The following is a 19267-nucleotide window of genomic DNA, read 5'->3' as shown; positions in this document are numbered from 1 at the left end:
ATTTTACAGCCTGTCCCTATTTCCACTCCATTTAAGCAGCACCTTATGCAGCAGCGAGCTATTCTAATTTACTACATTAAATGCAATGGGAGAAAAAGAAATGCAACTGGGAAAATACCATTTAGTAGAATTTGGCAGAGTTTGCAGAATAGAAAAATTCCCATTCTTGTCTGATTGTTAAATCTCCCCATTTGGAAAACTAAAACATATAATAGTCACTACCTTTGTCAAATGCAGGCTTAGAGATCAAATTTTATCAAAATTAGATCAGATTAGAATAATACGGCCAGTGGTACTGCTTTACGGCAAGCTCTGAGTCAATTCCTTTTTTCTCTCGGGGCATCGACAACACAGCTGACAGGTTAGGCTCTCCCTGCCAATACACGTGCCAGAAAGAGTTTTGGTTTGCTAATGTTTTAATGACACGCCGACATATTCACAGACGGACGTAGACGGGCTCTGACATTCTGGTTCCACTTCAGATGCCATGAAGCGGGATCTCCGATCGTAATCAGTCCTTCACTGACCAAACAGCATTCATTAGCAGAATGCTAGCATGTTATGGGCAACAACGACTCAACCTGTAAGAAATCAAAAGGACATAAGTACTCGTTCATTCAACTTTCGATCTATAATCCATGTTGAACTTGCAAAAACTACAATCAAATCTGAGATTTCTCAACGACAATCAGGCGAAAGAGACCCATTTAGCCGTCTAGCTCCATAGAGTCCCATTCGTTTTGCACTTGCCTGTGATCGCCCCCGGTGGAACTCTGGTGGAACTGCAACCAAATTCGGTACAATGGGGCTTAATAGGAAGTGAACAGGCTCTCCGTAGACGGGCTCTGGTTTGGTAAACTCATCATGGCTATAATTAGGCTGCAGGGTTTGAAACAGAGCCTGTCTATGGAGAGCCTGTTCACTCCCTATCTCACTCCCTATTAAGCCCCATTGTACCAACCCGGAATTTTCCCGAGAGTGGAAGTTCTCCCCTTATTAGACATTCTCTGGTTTGAAACAACACCGCCACACAGGTACACTCAGTTTAGTTTGACATCAACAGCAGCTGGAGATTTTATCAGGCAGTCTAGCAGATGTCCTTCTCTCCTTTTTTTCTCTCTCTCTCTCTCTCTCTCTCTCTCTCTCTCTCTACCTGCCCCGGGATATTGTCGGACAGATGTCGTCTGCTTGTTGTTTGTCAGTTTTGATGTGGAGTTGATGAAGTTCTTTATTTCCAGCTGTCTTGTGGATAGAGACCATACTGTGCTATGATGCCTACATTTATTTCATGACTGATCTGTGACTGTATATCATAGATCATAGCAAATTCCAAGAGTTCAGATAAAAGCTCTATTATAAACTATTACAAAAACACATAAATGGGCCACACTGTTGCACTGGCTGAAGTGTTCCTTCATTACAATAAACATGGATGTTACATAGTGGTACATAGGCTCAGTCCTTGCTGCAACGTCGGTGTGTTCAATTCCTACCTGCGGCCCTTTGCTGCATGACACTCTCCCCTTTCAAGTCTCAAGCTGTCCTATCAAATAAAGGCCCAAAATGGCCAAAAAATAATCTAAAATAAAAGATTCCCAACAAATGCACTATTTCCTGCGCTAAAACCTACAGTGCCCTGTTGTTTTCTTCTGGTAAGACTGAGACTTTCTGTTGCTCACCTGGTAGTTTGAACTGAAGTGCTGGTCTTCCAGTACCATCTCCAGCTCTTTGCCTCCCCTTACCAAAACTGTCCTCACCCCACATCCCGCTATGTGGGTGTGCAGCTGGGACGCAAATATACAGATTCCTCCTGGGGAAGAGCCTAGATAGACAAAGAGACAGACAGAGAAACAGACCTTTTAAGGATAGCCATGATAGGAGTGTAAACGAGGCCCAGCTCCATGATCCCTGCATAAAGAATATCATGGAATATTACAATATGTAACATGCAGTCAGTTTACTAGTAGATCATATTAAAATACCATCCAGAATTATTTTGCACTGTCAGCCCTCTAACTAAGGCATACATTGCAAAGAATTCAGCACAAGATCACACCAGTGTTGCTTTTATTCTGGCTTGATTATTGGTGTCAAGTTGATGCAAAGCCTTCACTCTATCTCTGTAGAACTGCAGGAAAGGTTTGAAGAAAGAGATAAGATCAAGCACACAATTGTAAAAGAAAACAACTTTAAAACAAGAAGTGTAGAGAATTAGAAGATAGTTTTGTAGGATATTTGCAAATTGTAAGGTCAGATCAGGATAAGCAAAGTAAAGTCTGTGGCGACTTGTACAGGCAAGATCAAAAGGTATATCTGGAAAATGTTAAATGAATCACTCTGTTGAAGATAAGTCCAGCACTCATTGGAGAGACACAGAGAATCCTGCTGAATCCTGCTTGTGTGTGTGTGTGTGTGTGTGTGTGTGTGTGTGTGTGTGTGTGTGTGTGTGTGTGTGTGTGTGTGAAAAGAGAAAGAAAAAGACAGAGTGCATGTGTTACAGCTTATGGCGACGGGACTGTATGTACCAGATATAGAGAATCCTACTGAATCCTGCTCCTCAATGTGTGCGTGCATGTGTGCATACGGTGTGTATGTGTGTGTGTGTGTGTGTGTGTGTGTGTGTGTGTGTGTGTGTGTGTGTGTGTGTGTGTGTGTGTGTAAAAGAGAAAGAAAAAGACAGAGTGCATGTGTTACAGCTTATGCGCAGGGACTGTATGTACCAGAAATAAGGAGAGGGTTGTGGTAATGGACCTCCAGACGAAGGAACCTGGTCCACCCATAGGCAGCCCTACCTCAGGAGGATAGTACACACACACACAAAGACGATTCATAATTCCTCTCATTTATGCACTGCTTCCTTTAAGTCATAGCAAATACTCTTCTACACAGAGTCCAGATGATTTAGATATGTTGAGTAAAAAGATTTTTGTTCCTTATGTGCAAAACTTTTTTTATTTCTGTATTTCATTACTGAAAATGTTACATCACAATAACTTGAGGATTGGATGCGGACCAAAATGAACCAAACTATTATCACATGCTAGGACTTTAATGTGCTTAAGTCCCCAATGGAAAAACAGACATATCAATACAGACATTATAAGAGGATGACAAAAAAGTCACCCAGATTCCTGTGCAAACATGTGCCAATTAAGTGTTAAAACACACTGGCCTCTCTGGAGTCTTGACAGGTGTTTCTCAAACTTCTAGGTGAGAACCTTACATATCAGCCACCGTAGGATGTCTGTAAAATTCAATAGCAGGTTTCCCCAATCCACCTCAAATCATTCCTCTTTAAAATGTGCTCCCCTCAACGTGGTACATATATAAGGAATCACAATTATATCAGTCATATTCATCTCTCTTGTCCACACTGCAGAGATAGTAGACTGCCTCTCTGGCTTTACTAGTGGGGTTCTCTAGACAATGCTTGATGGTGGCCTCTAAAATTAAAGGCAGGCCTACTCACAAACTCCCAACCACTCACAGAGTCTAAAATTGTAACAGAAAGACAGAAAAAAATATTATAAACTGATTTATGATGCAGAAAACGGACCATAACCTCATAGATTTAAACCAGTTTAGCCTTTGCATCAAGTATGTTACTTTGTTGAGAACCTTCAAATGTCTAAGGTCTTTTGGGGATCTATGAGCTGGCTGAAACAATGTTTATTGATTATTTCTACACAGAGAAAGGTTGTATTCTCATTTGGATGCACCCTCTGAGAGGCTGGTTGAACTTGGGAGATATATTTTCTTTTTCTTCCTTTTTCACTCCTTGGATTCAGAACTGTTCTGCTTATTGTGCCAAAAATGTATTTTACCGCTAACCAACCAACGCTCCATGCTTTTATCAAGGAAACTTAATTTAATCTTAATTCATCTTGTGTCTTCACCTATTTCAGACCACCTTAAGCCACTTCTGCTGAAACACACAGTTTGTAATGGAAGAGAGAACTGTTTGATTTAATCTTGTAACATCCTTACACACGCATCTCTTTTTCTCTGGTGCTATCGCCTCTTTTCGCATTCTGACAGTGTCATACATTATTGTTTCTCTCCTTTTTCAAGCTTCTCCCACTCTGTTTTTCTCTTTCTCTCTTGTTTTGTGTTTTTGCAAGGCCACGTTTCCCTTCTGATGCGGTGCCAGGAAGAATGAAACAACACTATTAGGAGGTGATGAAAGAGGCCTGAATATTTCCCACCTAATCTTGTCTTCACAGCTCACAGAAAGCATCCTGCTTGTTTTTGTTTGACTGGCAGATAATCCAATCAGACAGAGGCCAGGGTGGCTGACAGTGGGGAGCGGAGCAGAGGACTATGGTGACTAGCTCACTGTTCCCTGTCCTCTTTGCTTTATGTGACCAACAGACTGCTTGCTTGCTTGGTCAGCCGGCTGGTTGGTAGCCGTGGTACGTAAGTGGGCGGATTGACTGTCTGACTAGCTGGCTGAAGAAAAAGGTGCATTTTTCCTGTACTGACTATTTCAGTTGGAGCTCTGCCTCCAAAAAGCACTGCAATGTGTTTATTCCTAATGGTTTCCATTAGTTGAAAATAGATTTAAACTAATGGACTGAACATTAAGGCATTTTTTCTTCTTCTTTTTGCCGCCTTTTAGCTGGCTGAGTAGTTGGCTAGCTGCCTGTCAGGGCCCGCAGCCAGGATGTTAGAACTACTCGTTGTTTTGACTATTTGGGGGCAGCAGAACAAGCTGCTAGTCAACATTGACATATCACCTTATAACAATGTTAGCAAGCAGTTGCCTACAGCCAAGCAGACTAACATTAGCATTCATTTGCAGTAGTGTTTCTGGCCAACTTATGACTGCTAAATGCTCCGCAGTGGTCACGACCAAGCTAGTTGCTAACCTTGTCATTCTTCTGTTTGGTGCTGCAGGAATTGTACTGTGGGTTAATCAGTTAGTGTTTTTGGCTGCTATTGCTAGAAACGACACCGATAAGAGTGAGTTTGTGGCCAATAAAATATAAAACAAGCTATAAGAGGCGAAAACACTTCAGCTGAGGGGAACTTCCGAGTTAGATGATAATTCTTACTAATTCTTCCCTTGTCCTTTGTTGTGCTGGCCACCAGCATACTGTGCTGAGCCAAGCATGTGTATTTGTTAGGTTTTTTTCTTCTTTTTTCCTTAAAAGGAGGGTGTTGATTTTGTGCTTTGGTTTTATTAGTGTCTTTGTTTTATCATTTACTAACGCTATTTTTCTGTCTCCTTATAGATCGGCCTCTGCCTGACCAAGGCAAGCTCGCTTTTTTTTGTAAAACCATTTTCTTTTGTTGTTATTAATAAACTGTAGAGATAATTTTGCTACAAGAGCCTCCCATTCTTCCTTCAACTCAGTGAACATCAGCGGATACCACCTGATTCCTATCGGGATGTAACATATTTGGGGGCTCGTCCGATATATAGTTTTGATGCGTCTTTGTATTGAGAGTCCATGTAAACTAGTGTGTGAATATTTGCATGTGAGTGTGCTTCCGTGTGTCTCCGAGCTCTTAATATACTTGTGCTTGTGATCGTGTAGGATCATCTTTACAAGGTTTTCCACTCACGCTGATGGTGTTTGTGTGGTTTGATTGTTTCATCTTAAAGGGAGAGCTTTAAGGTTAGGACTTAACTTGACTTAATTGTAAAAGTTATATTCAGGTAAGCGGTGAGGATAGTATTGTAGCACTGTTTTCTTTTAGTTTTGGGAACGGGGTGAATATAGTATATATATATATATATATATCAATTACTTAATATATATATATATATATATATATATATATTTTGTGTATTGTGGAATTTTGACTGTTGTAGACATTTCTTATTGTATGTGTTTTATCTTGTATCTGTTTGTATTTTGCTATGTTTTTGTATTGTGCTATGGACCATTTCTGTGTGTCCTGAATAAAGAATATGATGATGATGATGATGATATATATAAGGACAGAAGCAAGGGGATGTGTGTAGGTGTCTGATTCCCATCATACCTCAGCACCCATAGCCCATGCAGCAAGCAGATGACAGCAGAAGTTGAGCTTGCCCGGCTTCATCTTGTCATCACAGGAGCCGCTATACTCTGGAACGCCGCGGACATCCGGAGAACATTTGTACATGTCTATGTGATGCACGTTGGCCTCCTTACCTGGAGTTATCACTGACTCATACTGACAGGAACAGAGAGGGAGATGGAAAACAGAAACAACTGAAAAGTGAGTCATGTTGTTTTATGTATTTTTACTGCTAAAAGGTTTGGCAACACCTTTACCTTAGAAAAGGTGTCAGAAAAACACATATCTGAAATTAATTCTATGCAACAATAGCTTCCATTGTCATATATAATACTCTGTTTTTGTACTCAACCTGTTCATATTTCTGTGAGAAAGGAATAAGAATGTGAGGTGATGTGTTTGTTCTATGTTAAGTGTTTCTATTTTCAGAGGCATTTTTACCATAACAATGTGGTTCTTGGGCATGTTTTCAGGCAGCTTCTGTATGAAGCACCAGTAGGTGGTCTCTTGATTTGGGATGACGACATTTGGAGCCACGACATCCAGCGTCTGCACATCTGGAGGCAGGGTGGGTGACGGCGTGTCAGGGCGCAGCATCAGCACTCTCTGTACTCCTGTGTGGATCCGGGACAGGTTAAGCTGCTCCAGTGAGGCAAGTGATTTATCCAAAAATCCATAGATGATGTGCACAGTTCCCTCCTTACCAATCACAAAATACATCAGAAAAAAAGTTTGATGGTTACAAATCAGAACACAGAGAGCAGGGATGTGTTTTTCAAATTAACAGTCCCTTAGGATTATTATTTGTCTGAAATGCCCTATGAACGCAACTTTTCATTATGTTGTCATGGTGATGACGTTTCGTTTTGTGTCTGCAACTTAGAGGTCTGATGTGGCACCATGGAAACCATATTCATTATAATGAATGTTACAGTGGAAATTGTGCTGATCAGTCCAACTGTCTGAGGATTTTATGTCCACACTTGAAACCATGAGCTCTCCATGATAATCAGACTCATTGCTTTTTTATAATGCACTTAAGACACTATTGAAAATATCACAAACTGCAGACACACACACCCTCCCACACACACATGCATAACTAACACATACAGTGCAAATACACTGTGTCAGGTTACACACGTGTGCACTCAAACGCCATCTTAACCGCCTTCCTGACATGTTATCCTCTCACCACCTGTTAACTGTCAAGTTCAGTCAGATCAGGATTGACAGACATTATTTTGGCTTCAAGCCATGTGCAAAATATAAAGCAACAAGTGCGCTCGCCCTTTACATGCCTTCAGGTAGAATGGAGTGGTGACTTAAATGTACAGGAGAAGATCCTGCATTAGTCAAACATTTGCATAGTACTTTTCAAACAGGTTATACAGGTTTCATATAGTGCAGTTCAGAGTGCTTAACAGGGGACACATAAATAAGACAGCAGAAAGATAGAACAGTACTTCTACAGTAGAACAATAGGAGACTCCTGACAGCAGAACACTGGAGTAGTGTTATAAGGAAGCCAGTGAAGTTAAAATAAAAAACATTGCTAATTCCTTTCATTAGGATGTTATAATACACCATCCTTAATATACAGGATTCTTCATTGAGGGATCAACAGATACAATTCTATGTTTGCTCTGGCATTTTACACATCTCATTAAGAATGTGACACAAAGGAGAGCAGAGTAAGTCACAGCTATACCCGTGGTGTCAACCCTCCTTTAGAAGTTAGAATTACTTGTTGCTATTAATTCGTGGGGGACATTTTAAAGAATTATGCAAACTCAAGATGATGGATATAAAGAAGAAACAGTGGCCAAAATTTCTCTAATACGTGCACACTAGACCCACAGTTTCCTTGACATGTACACAGACACTGACTGTGGAAATAAAGTTACACACACCTCTATGAGGCAGTCTTTGGGATCACAGGTACTGAACGGTCTCTTGAAGTGTAGGTAGAATCCATCAGGTTTGTGTTTGGCTTCCATCAACTCGTAGTCTTGTTGGCTATCACTCCACGCATCCTGAAGAACAAGACACAACAAATCCAATAAACACCAAAGAGACACAACTAAATATTTAAGAGCACATTGATTTTAGCAAATCACATATAGTCATGATTTTAAGTAGATATGGACATTTTCTTAAATGAGGTTTTCAGTAACAACTAAGAAAAACAGCTCTTTTCTATTTAAATAGAGGAACGGAGGGTGTAGTTGGGTTGTAGCAGAGATAGTTTCGTAAGGTGAAACTCATTCACCCATTACTGAAGAACTTTGGGGGGAACTGTGTCCATGCAAACAGGTGAAGAGTATACTAAATATAAAGGGCAAATAAAAAAAAATTCTAAATCATCAACTAGTGGAAAATAATGTTGCTATTGTTTGTTATTTTTAAGATTAACACATACCTACAGTGAAATCTTCCTACCCCGCTGTAAAAGATTCCACTTCTATGCCAGGAAGCTTTGCAACAGCTCAGTTTATCTGCTTCTGTTATGTTTCTCACATTCATATCTGTCCAGAATAGCACCTAAGATCTCTGTATTTCTATCTCCCTCTCTGTCCCTCTTATATAACCGTTCCACACAAACTGCAAAAGATTCTGAAGCCAACGATTTAGAAAATAAATCAATTACCTTTACCTAAACAGATTAAAATCCTTTACTGATGTCTATTGTGATCAAGAAAATAATTGAAAGAATTTGAATTTCATATATTAAGTAATTGGAAAAAATATCTTAATTTCTAGACATTGATGAGAAGAGCTATTTAAACACACAATGTGTGCACAATGCCTGTAGCTGTGAGTGATTGTTCTGCATGACGGAGTGATAGGCCTTCAGGAAAAAAAGAGAGTGATAAGTAAGTAGTATATAATATTTAACAGTCATTACAGAAGATCAAGTTGGACTTCAGTAGCTGTCCCTGCACTTTACTTAATCTTTGACCTGAAATTAGCCCTGCCTTTCATTCTGCATTTAGGTCATTGTGTTGCAACCACAAACCCTCCAAAGCATACAGGTTAATTCCTTATTTGTTGAACACAAAATGCAAATGAAAAGAATTTTATCACAAACATTTATCAGGATATTTCAGGATGAAAAATATTGGATTTGTTAAAAAGGCTTGTGTGTGGCAAAATGAGGCATTTTTACACATCTTAATCAGCACGATTCAATTTTGATATGCTAATATCTTTTTATGGTTTCCAAATGAACTTCAGCTATTAGTGCAGTTTGAGTGATTTCCAATTAGCAAGAGAGGATAACATCCTTTTTGACTATGTGATCATGAGCAAGCCGTCCGCCGGCTCCTCGTGCAAAAACACCAATCTCACGCCCCGGAGACCACAGACGGATGAGGAAAACCTCCGTGCCTTAAGGACTTTCATGTAATCCCTGTGCATTTATGAATCTGACAAGTGAACATAGAGAGAAAATTTAGAAAAAAGTGAGAAAGAGAGTAAAATTATTTGATTTTACACTTTGTGCAGAAACCTGCTTGATATCTGCCCCTTTTTTTAGAGGCTAACCTTGTGTCGTTCTGAATTTATATAGATTTAACTCCCCAAATCCTTTTAAATTCAATCATTTGAAAGACAGATAATACACACATTCCTGTTCCATCCAAAGTAGCTATTAGCGCCAAAGTCCCACAACACCACCAGGTCAGCGTTGGTCAGCTCACGGGCCGATTTTCTGCCGCTATCCTCGGGCCGGGCCCTTGGTCAAGCATTTGTGTTTTTTTAATCATTACTTTATTAGCCTAATTCGGTGGTGAGAAAGCTATGCTCTGGGTAGGCTACATGTCCTGCACTGACTTGAATGTGAGGTAAACTGTGCTACATCGTGTCTCCCCCATCTACAGCACTGTGTCGGCCAGTGTGTCAGCATGCAGACCGTAGCGAAGGACAGTATTAATTAGGTGATCGAGACAAGAAAGTCTCCTGTATGGTTCCAGGGCTTTGATTATGTTGCTGCCTTGATCTGTTACCAACACTATTCGGCTGAGGGAGCTAGGGTAGAGTTTTTTTTTTTTACGTTTCTTCATTCGTATCCATCCATTCCATTCTGAATAAACAAACAGCGCAGTTTACATGCTTCGTCCTTGTTGCATTCTTCATTAAGATAATTCTAAACAGATTTCTGTAGTTCAAACAACTCGGAATTGTAGTTGAGAACGTCAGTTATAATGGCCCACGTATTAAAAAATAGTCGGGTTTAAATTGGGCTCGGGCTCATAATTACAGTTAATGTGTCGGGCCGGGCTTGGACACAATGTGCACGGGCTCGGGTAGGGTTGGGCTTGATTTTTTGGGCCCGATCTAAGCTCTACAGCCAGGGCAGTGAAGTACAGGCGAAAGGTTCTTATTGCAGATCCTCGTAGCCTAAATGATGGGTCTCAATCAGCGTCAGTGTACTGCAGTGTACGGCAAATTCTCTCAGAATATTTTTTTTTCTTTTCACCTCTGTTTTGTCTTTCAATCCCTTCACCCAGTTGATGTGGAGTTCAATTCAGAAAGTTTTTCTCTGTTGCTATAGTTACAATGCTGTAGTTACAATGCTGTAGTTCTGTCAGAGCTCTAAACTCTTCAAACTCAAACACTCACTGGTTTTGTTTGCTCTGCTCTCCTTTCTGACCACAGTAGACTCAATATCTCCCTCGCAGTGGTCAGGTGAGGATGTTAATTCTTTACTTCTCATGTTTTACTAACTTTCCAGTTTTTAGGTTTCTCTGTTTCCAAGCCCTGGACATTATCAACGACAATCTGCTTAGACTAACTAAACTTTAGTGCCCGCTCCGTTTTCTTGTACATTTCCTGACAAAAAGTATTCCACACACTATAGCTCTATTCAATTCAATTCAATTCAATTTTAGTAATATAGCGGGACGTAGCAGGATGTAGCAGGGCATAGCAGGGTGTAGCAGGGCAGTGCAGGGCATAGCCGGGCGTAGCAGGGTGTAGCAGGGCATAGCAGGGCGCGGAGCAGGACCACGGTGGCAGCTGCAATCATGATTTAGGTGCCGCCCTAATCTGAGGACAACTGCGGGGTGAAAAAAACATAAGGACTCCGTGGAATAAGCTCTCCAGAGCTAAGGTAGTAACAAGCATTTCTGGGACATGGATGCACACAGATGCAAAGAGAGAGAGAGGAGCTCAGTGTGTCAAAGGAAGTCCCCCGGCAGTCTAAAACTATAACAGCATAACTACGAGCTGGTCCAAGGCAAACCTGAGCCAGCTCTATAAGGGTTGGTAGATGAATCTGACGAGTATGAAGAGAAGAAGAGAAGAGAAGGGGTGTCGTGTCTTAAGATATACACCCTCCCCCGCCAGTCTAGGCGATCACTGCCACTCCTCACTCCCTAACTATAAGCTTTATCAAAGAGGAGAGTTTTAAGTTTACTCTTAAATGTGGTGACAGTGTCTGCCTCCCGAACCCAGACTGGGAGCTGGTTCCACAGGAGAGGAGCCTGATAGTTAAAGGCTCTGGCTCCCATTCTAATTTTAGAGACTCTAGGAACCACAGGTAACTCTGGGAGCGCAGTGCTCTAGTGGGACAATAAGGTACTATGAGCTCTTTAAGATATGATGGTGCCTGAACAGAGAGCTTTGTAGATCAGGAGAAGGATTTTAAATTCAATCCTGGATTTTACAGGAAGCCATAGCAGAGAAGCTAATACAGGAGAAATATGATCTCTTTTCTTAGTTTTTGTCAGAACACATGCGCTGCAGCATTCTGGATCAGCTGGCGAGTCTTAATGGACTTATTTGAGCAACCTGATAGTAAGGAATTACAATAGTCCAGACTTGAAGTAACAAATGCATTGACTATTTTTTCAGCATTGTTTTGAGACAGGATGTGCCTAATTATTATGTTACGCAGGTGAAAAAAAGCTGTTTTTGAGATTTGTTTTAAGTGGGCTCTAAAGGATATATCTTGATTAAAAATAACTCCAAGATTTCTGACAGTAGTGCTGGAGGCCACGGCAATGCAATCCAGAGTAGATATATCTTTGGATAATGAGTTTCAGAGGTGTTTAGGGCCCAGCACAATAACCTCGGTTTTGTCTGAGTTTAACATCAGGAAATTGTAGGTCATCCAGGATTTTATGCATGCTTGAAGTTTGATTAATGAATGGTTTCGTCTGGCTTGATTGCTAGGTATAATTGGGTATCATCCACATAACAGTGAAAGTTAATGGAGTTTCTCCTAATAATATTGCCTAGAGGAAGCATATATAAGGTGAATAGAATTGGTCCAAGGTCTCTCACCTCCCTTGTTGGGTATTTGATTCAAAGTGGATTTAGGGGGCAGCAAGCACTTGTGGAGGTGTAAACAAGGCATTAATGCATTAGGCCCTTTCCTTAAGCCCCTGCCTCAGGCTACAGAAGACCTAATCAAACTGTCAATTATGGGTTTCAAACACAAGGGGGACACATTCAGGTTGGTTTTAAGGTTAGTAAAGCCCATGGCAAAAGTATGCGTGCTTGTGAGTTACAGTGGACAAATGGATTTTAATTGATTTAAAGAATAATCAAACACTGCTCATTCATTTATTTATTTTTTATTTATTTTATTTTCAGGTTTATTCAACAGGGACAATGCACAATAATAATACATAAAGAAAATGTACAGTGTGCCAGAATTAGCCAAAAGGCTATTTTACATCTGCTTTCCCTGGACAGATCGTACAATGTCACACCTAAAAAGATAAAAGGATTATAAAAGTACATAGAAGTTTAGTCCAATACAAATAAAATTTACTATAAATGTAAAAAGAAATGATCAAACATATAAACAAAAACAGTTGGTCAATATCAACATCACCACCAACACACACACACATACACACACAAGCCACACTGTCAGTCCAACAACCTCATAGGCATAACACAAGTGACACAAACAAACAAACAAACAGGCAGGACAGGAAAGAGAAGATAGCAGCAAAATTTTGTAACTACATGTAATGTTGACAGTCCTGATTACCTGTTAGCCACTTCTTTAAGTTAACTTTAAAAGAAACATAAGTTTTAAAAGTCCTAATGTGAGTAGGAATGAGGTTCCATTCACGAGCAGCCCTGACAGCAAAAGCTGTTTGGCGGAACAATGCAGTCACCTCTTGCTGCACTCCTTGTGGATCTGTAAGCATTTGGTACTGCGTTTACAAACTGGCTAAATACATGAGGAGCTAGTCCATGTAGAATTTTGGCCTGTCCCCATCTTCTACACACATTTGAGAATCTATACAACATTTAAAAAATATATAAACAGGGAGCTTGAACACACACAATCAGGAATTACTGTACAGAAAAACACCACAGTTGAAGAAAGAACTGTTTTTTATATAGTCATAAAAATGAAAAGTCATACAAAATCACACATAATATTAAGGGGTATGATAGGGTCTATTGATAGAATTCTCCATATACCTTGTATCTGATAATCATGCAGCTGTACACTGTACACTGTAGCACCTAACTCAAAACTAATGTCACAGAGTGCTTTACATAAAGCAGACATTAACAAACAAAATACAGGAATGAAATCCACAAAGCAGAATAAAATATATGAAAAAATCTATTTGTATAATGCATGAGGCAGGGGTGGCCAACAATGTGCTATGGAGATCCAACACTCAGGTTTTAACAGCCCTGTTTCACAGAGGATATTTTGATATGTCACAGTAGGAAAAACCACAGGTGAACAAAAATCAATGATGGCTGAATTCCATGTAGCTGCTTCAGGTTAGGGTCCTGGTATTGTGCATGCTGCCTCACTGTCACACTCTCATGACCAAACTTGAGTAGAACTGAGCCATTGTTATTGTAAATAATAACAACTGTGCTTTTCCTACAATGACATCTCAAAATGTCAGTTCAGTATCAGTTGTAATGAAAACAAGACATGATGCATTTTTGATGTTTAACTACACTTCAAAAGGTAACTTTACACTTCTGAAAATGCAGTTTTTGCTGACCTCCAGTGGTTCAACTTCTCATCTTGTTGCAGAGATGTACAGGTGTATTCCAAAAACCCTGTGACATCACTGTTGGGTGTGGTTACAGGGGCAATAAAGCACACGTTTGACCACCACACCCAAACACATCCAAGTGACACAGGCTTTCAGCCAGACAGGGCAGTGGAACACTGCTTTTCAGCCTGGTGTTATTACTCTCAAAGTAATATGGGTAGTGATAATATGGGATAGATGGATAGATAGACAGAATACAGGAGATGCAACCTCATTCGTATATTAGTTTGTCACATCTCTTTTCATGTCATGTAAGGAGAATTCAATACATCTCATGTTCCTGTGAATTCCATAGAAAGCTCATCAAATGTGCTGTAGGGTTAATGTGTGTTGGATTTCATTTTGTACATGACGTCAAACAAATCCATTTTTCTTAAAAGGAAAAGGTTTGGATCCGAGCAGAAAACGGAGAGAGCAGAACAGAAAGGCACAGACTGGTATTATGTTGGTTAATGTAATAAAGACCCATAGTCCCTCAGGCACACGTGTCTCTGCCCCTTATGTGAGGCTCAATATTTTTTTCTTTCTCTGTCTCTTTTTAATTCTTTTCATCTTTTACACCATCTACCTCTTAACCAGTCTGTCTCCCCTCTATCTCACTCTTCTCTATTACTGCTGATCACCCTCTCTCACTCTCTTCCTGCATTCTCATTTCTCTTACATGAAACTTATCCTTCTGCCGCTGCTACTGATGTGTCAGCAAACATAAATGCCATAAAGTCGGCTGTGATCTGGAGGAAATGACAGAGAAAGAAGAGGATAGAATGGGGGATGGGTAAGGATAAACAGATTTAGGGAGAGAATGATGGTCCCTTTGTGTAATCGTGTGTGTGCGTGCGTGCGCGTGCGTGCATGCGTGCATGCATGCGTGTGTTTATGCAAAAAGCCTGGGGGTCTATCTGACATTATCCTGCCTAGAACAATCCCGATATTTCCCCCTAAACTATCCCATCTGGCTTCGCTTTCCGTTTTGGAGAAGTTCATGCATGGACACACAGAAAATAAATAATTAGTAATCTAATCCATTGCTTATGAACATAGTTTATGTTTTGTGGCGAGCGGTACTGTATTCTGTTATGCATGGTTTGCATTGCATTTTAAAGTCTGGTTGCATTAGATTACATGTATAATATAAAGTAATACTATCTAATAGCCCTGCAACATGTTCATCTTTTACAAAAACTGCATTAGAGATCAAATTTGTTGATTTAACTCAATGGTAATTTTAGAGACTATTAGGACTTATAGAATGTATTATATGGTTTGCTAAATACTGTATAGTGTCCCTTTTTATTGATGCAGGAGTCAATATAATGCAACTCCACACAAAAAAAGACTTTCATTAGGAGAGAGTTGACTCCACAAATTTCTGATAAAGTCTCAAACTGAAAATATTAACCTATCAGGAGGCTTAAGAGCCCTTCTTAAAACTGGACTGGACTGGACCCATACTGTATACAGCACAGAGCCACACTGTTGGGTAATAATACTGAATCTGTCTTAGTTGAAGCCTATGTAACATTTGCTGAAAAGCAGCCATTGTGGCCACAAGTGGCAACTCCAGAATAAAGGTAAGTGCTCAAATGTAATGTAACAGAACCACAAGTAGTAGAGTCATAAAGTCAGCAGGTTAAACAGTAATATCTGCTTAAAGTTTTCTGACATATGTTCGTCACCTTAAGCTACAGACCAAGTAAGACTGTAACAAAAAAAAGTGTATTATACTGAGCAAGGGTGTGTTTTATTGCTCATGAGTTCAACTTGTTATTACTTATTTTTCAAGTTGCATAGATACACTTTGCAAACTACAAAAACCAAATGACATTGATGTATAGTTAACCTGGGACATCACAGCTCCTAGGTGTCTTGGGCCCACGTTGCCTGTTTGGTAAACCAGCTTTGACAATTGCAGTGGTTGATGCTATTGTTTACACTCCTGTTCATTGATATTACACGAAAGCGTAATTTAAATTTAGCTATTGACTCTTATTTGAATTATGAGATGAACTGCCTCTTAGCCATTCTGACACACCTAACCCTAAACACAGAGAGAGAGAGAGAGAGAGAGAGAGAGAGAGAGAGAGAGAGAGAGAGAGAGAGAGAGAGAGAGAGAGCAATGGAGGTTCTAGCCTATTTCAAATGGAGTGGCCAGGCTGGGGCCACATGCAATTTTAGGGATACCAAATATATTAAGCAAATTAAGTGTTATATACCACCAACCCTCCAATACTCATTCAGTGTTAACCTACATTGTACTTATCACTGAACATAAATAATAATATCCCCTATTTGGGTTAAACATGTATGAAAATATTTGCCACAGTTAGGGGGGCCATAGGGGGGTCGAAGCATAATATATTATGGGGGCACTGACCCTCCTTGCCCCCCTGCCCCCCTTGAACCACCACTGAGAGAGTGAGAGAAAGAGAGAGAGAGAGAGAGAGAGAGAGAGAGAGGAATGGATAAAAGGATAATTCACCTCAACATGACAAATCCAACCATCTCATTCTCTCCTAATATAAATATTTCAACACCACACACTCAAAGTGCACTAATCTCCACTTCTGTGAGTTTGAATAATGAATGCAATAAAAACTCACACTGCTACTCTTAATGTTGCCTCAAACTGCCCCTCGCCTGATCTGAATGGGAGAGGTGAGGGGTTGTCGGGGTGGATTGGGTCATTAAAAGAGATGATAAGTGAATAGTTAGAGAGGAGAAATGAGAGAGGGACGGTGGGAAAAAAAAGTGGAGAAAGAGGTAATGTTCAGAGGTTGATAAGAGAAAAATACTATGGCACAACGAAAGGTACATGGATCACATGAAAGGGAGTTAAGAGGAAACACACTTACAGCCATGAATGGATTCCTTATATGTCCTGAAATAGAGACAGAGTGAAAGGACAAAAGAGAGAGAGAAATGATTCTTCCAGGGACAGTTGTGTCCGTCGTCCTAATGGATTTAATGAACGTTTTGTTCCAGACAGAAGGACAGTTTGTTTTTCCACCTTGGCTGAACCTTGGACAGAGGACAGGTGTAATATTTTAATTATCTTCATAGAGTTTGCTGTCACATATGCATATAGCTTGGGTGATGAACTGCTGCAAATGTAAGTGGGAAGCTTAATGAATCCTCTCTAAATGCTGCACCAGCCTCTGGTTTCCAGTGTACTGTTAGAACATAGTGATCTCTCAGATTTAGGCTGTAGGCCTGGTGTGGTTGCTGGTTTGCAGAGTTTATCTGAGGACACGCGCTCCCTCTTGCAACGTCATCCCTTTTGCAATTTTTTCTGTTATTTCTCCAGACTTGTCATGGTGACTTTTTTTGACAAAAGTCATTGTACATGCAGTGTAAATGTGTTTGTGTAAGACTATATGGCTAGAGCTCTTAAGAAATTAGTTTTTGGTGTAATGAAAATGTCCAGCTACTTCCATCCAAAAATCCAGCACCTTTGCATGCATTTAAGTCCCACCAAACGCACACAGCTCCCTGACTTCTTCTTGGAAGTCAAAATGAAGTTAATCCAGCATTTTGTCCCCCCCCCCCCCACATACACACACACACACTTGTCTCCTCTCTCTCTACAGCACCCACAGCCAATCTAAGCCTGTGACTAAAGCGCCATCTCTCAGGCTGCAGACTCCGGGCTGCATTCACTCACTGGGTCTGCAGGCACGAGCCACCTCTGAATTCAAAGCGCATTTGACTCGTCTCCGCGCAGCCCCGGACGTCGCTCTGCAGGATTTAGCAAATATAACCTACGGAAATCCAGCAGCCACCGTGCATCAAATATACAGCTGTAGCCTATATTCCCTGAAACCAGCCAGCGGCAAACACTTTGTAGCCAGAGAGCGACTGACCGGCTTGCTTTTCGTCAAACATGGGGCGCCGAGAGAGAAACCCACTGGAGGAAGAGAGGAGATAGATTAATTGATAGAGAGGATAGAAAGGGAAGGGGGAGAGGGAAAAAAAAGCGTCGATTGGCCGCGGAACCCGGAGCAGCACCACAACAATATCTGACCTCGACCTCCTCGGACGGTGGGAAACTGATTGTTGAAATGAAGATGTCGAGATTTTCCATTATCCCGTCTCCTCCTCCAACACACATGCATCTGAGGCTGATGATGATATTTGCGTAGGAGTGTGTTATTTTGCGGGCAGCGTTGGTAAAGCAGTCTCTACTGTTCAAACAACTCCAGACAAGCGGTGGATGGAACTGGGTTTGAGTGTGTGTCTGACACATCTTTCCAGAGATAGCATTATTATTATTATTATTATTATTATTATTATTATTATTGGAGCTTTTTTGCGTCTTTGGAGTATTTTCAGGTGTCTTTCTGCAAGTCTGGAATTGGACAGAAAATGTTTTTTCATGCTAATGACAAGAATGTGTGAAAGTAGTCAGCAAAGAATAGAAGAATCTTTTGCAAAGGACGCATATGCTATTTTGTCTTCTTTTTTTTAAATTAACAACTAAAGAGGATCAGGCCCAGCAGGGTTTATTTGGACTCAAGTCGAGCTCCATCTCTACTTCGATAGCTGGCACTTCACTGTTTTGCTGATTACTTAGCCGAGATTGGGCGCTTTTTTTCTTTTTTGCTATTGGTCTCTTTATTCAGCGACTGAGGTCGACACAAACTACAACCAGCAGAGGTCGATACCTGAGCTCCAAGGAGCCACCACTACCTTAGATGTGACCCTGAGAATTTCTCTTATCTCTGAAGGTAAGAGTGTTCACTTTACTGTAAGAAACAAGGTTTTCTCTTCTGCTCTATTTCACTCATGCTTATGTTAGATTTTTACATTGGTTTTACGGATACATCTGCTTGAGCCATGCAGGCAATTGAGAAGTTGGCTGTTCTGCTTGTTAGAAGATAGATAGATAGATAGATAGATAGATAGACAGATAGATAGATAGATAGATAGATAGATAGATAGATAGATAGATAGATAGATAGATAGATAGATAGATATATGGATAGATGCTTGGACTGAGAAGCAAAGTGCTGCATGAGTTTCTTGTTTCAGCACCATGGACAGCACCACACTTGTTTTACAGTGGGATGTGAGGGTTTTCTTATGATTTCACCCAGAACATGTATTATTCATTATAGTCCATCGATCCAAGTACAATGTAACCTACACATGAGTGTGTTTCTAGAAGCTGAAGTTAAATCATTATAGAGTAGTGGATATATAACAGA

General features: G+C 40.4%; 1 protein-coding gene and 1 pseudogene across 2 annotated transcripts in view; one reads left to right on the top strand and one right to left on the bottom strand.

Annotated features, from left to right (window-relative positions):
• The window catches only part of LOC120545857, a 42464-nt pseudogene that overhangs the window by 2192 nt on the left and 21005 nt on the right, over positions 1-19267 (bottom strand).
• The window catches only part of fam163ba (family with sequence similarity 163 member B, genome duplicate a), a 30315-nt gene continuing 28732 nt past the window's right edge, over positions 17685-19267 (top strand). For both annotated transcript variants that reach the window (XM_039780562.1, XM_039780563.1), the window contains exon 1: positions 17685-18787. The gene's annotated coding sequence lies outside the window, so the exon portion shown is untranslated. The remainder of the gene's footprint in view (positions 18788-19267) is intronic.

This window comes from Perca fluviatilis, chromosome 17 (genome assembly GCF_010015445.1).
Source record: "Perca fluviatilis chromosome 17, GENO_Pfluv_1.0, whole genome shotgun sequence".
Taxonomy (NCBI): Eukaryota; Metazoa; Chordata; class Actinopteri; order Perciformes; family Percidae; genus Perca; species Perca fluviatilis.
The sequence above is the reverse complement of the archived record's forward strand: the minus strand, read 5'-3'. Positions and strand labels throughout refer to the sequence as shown.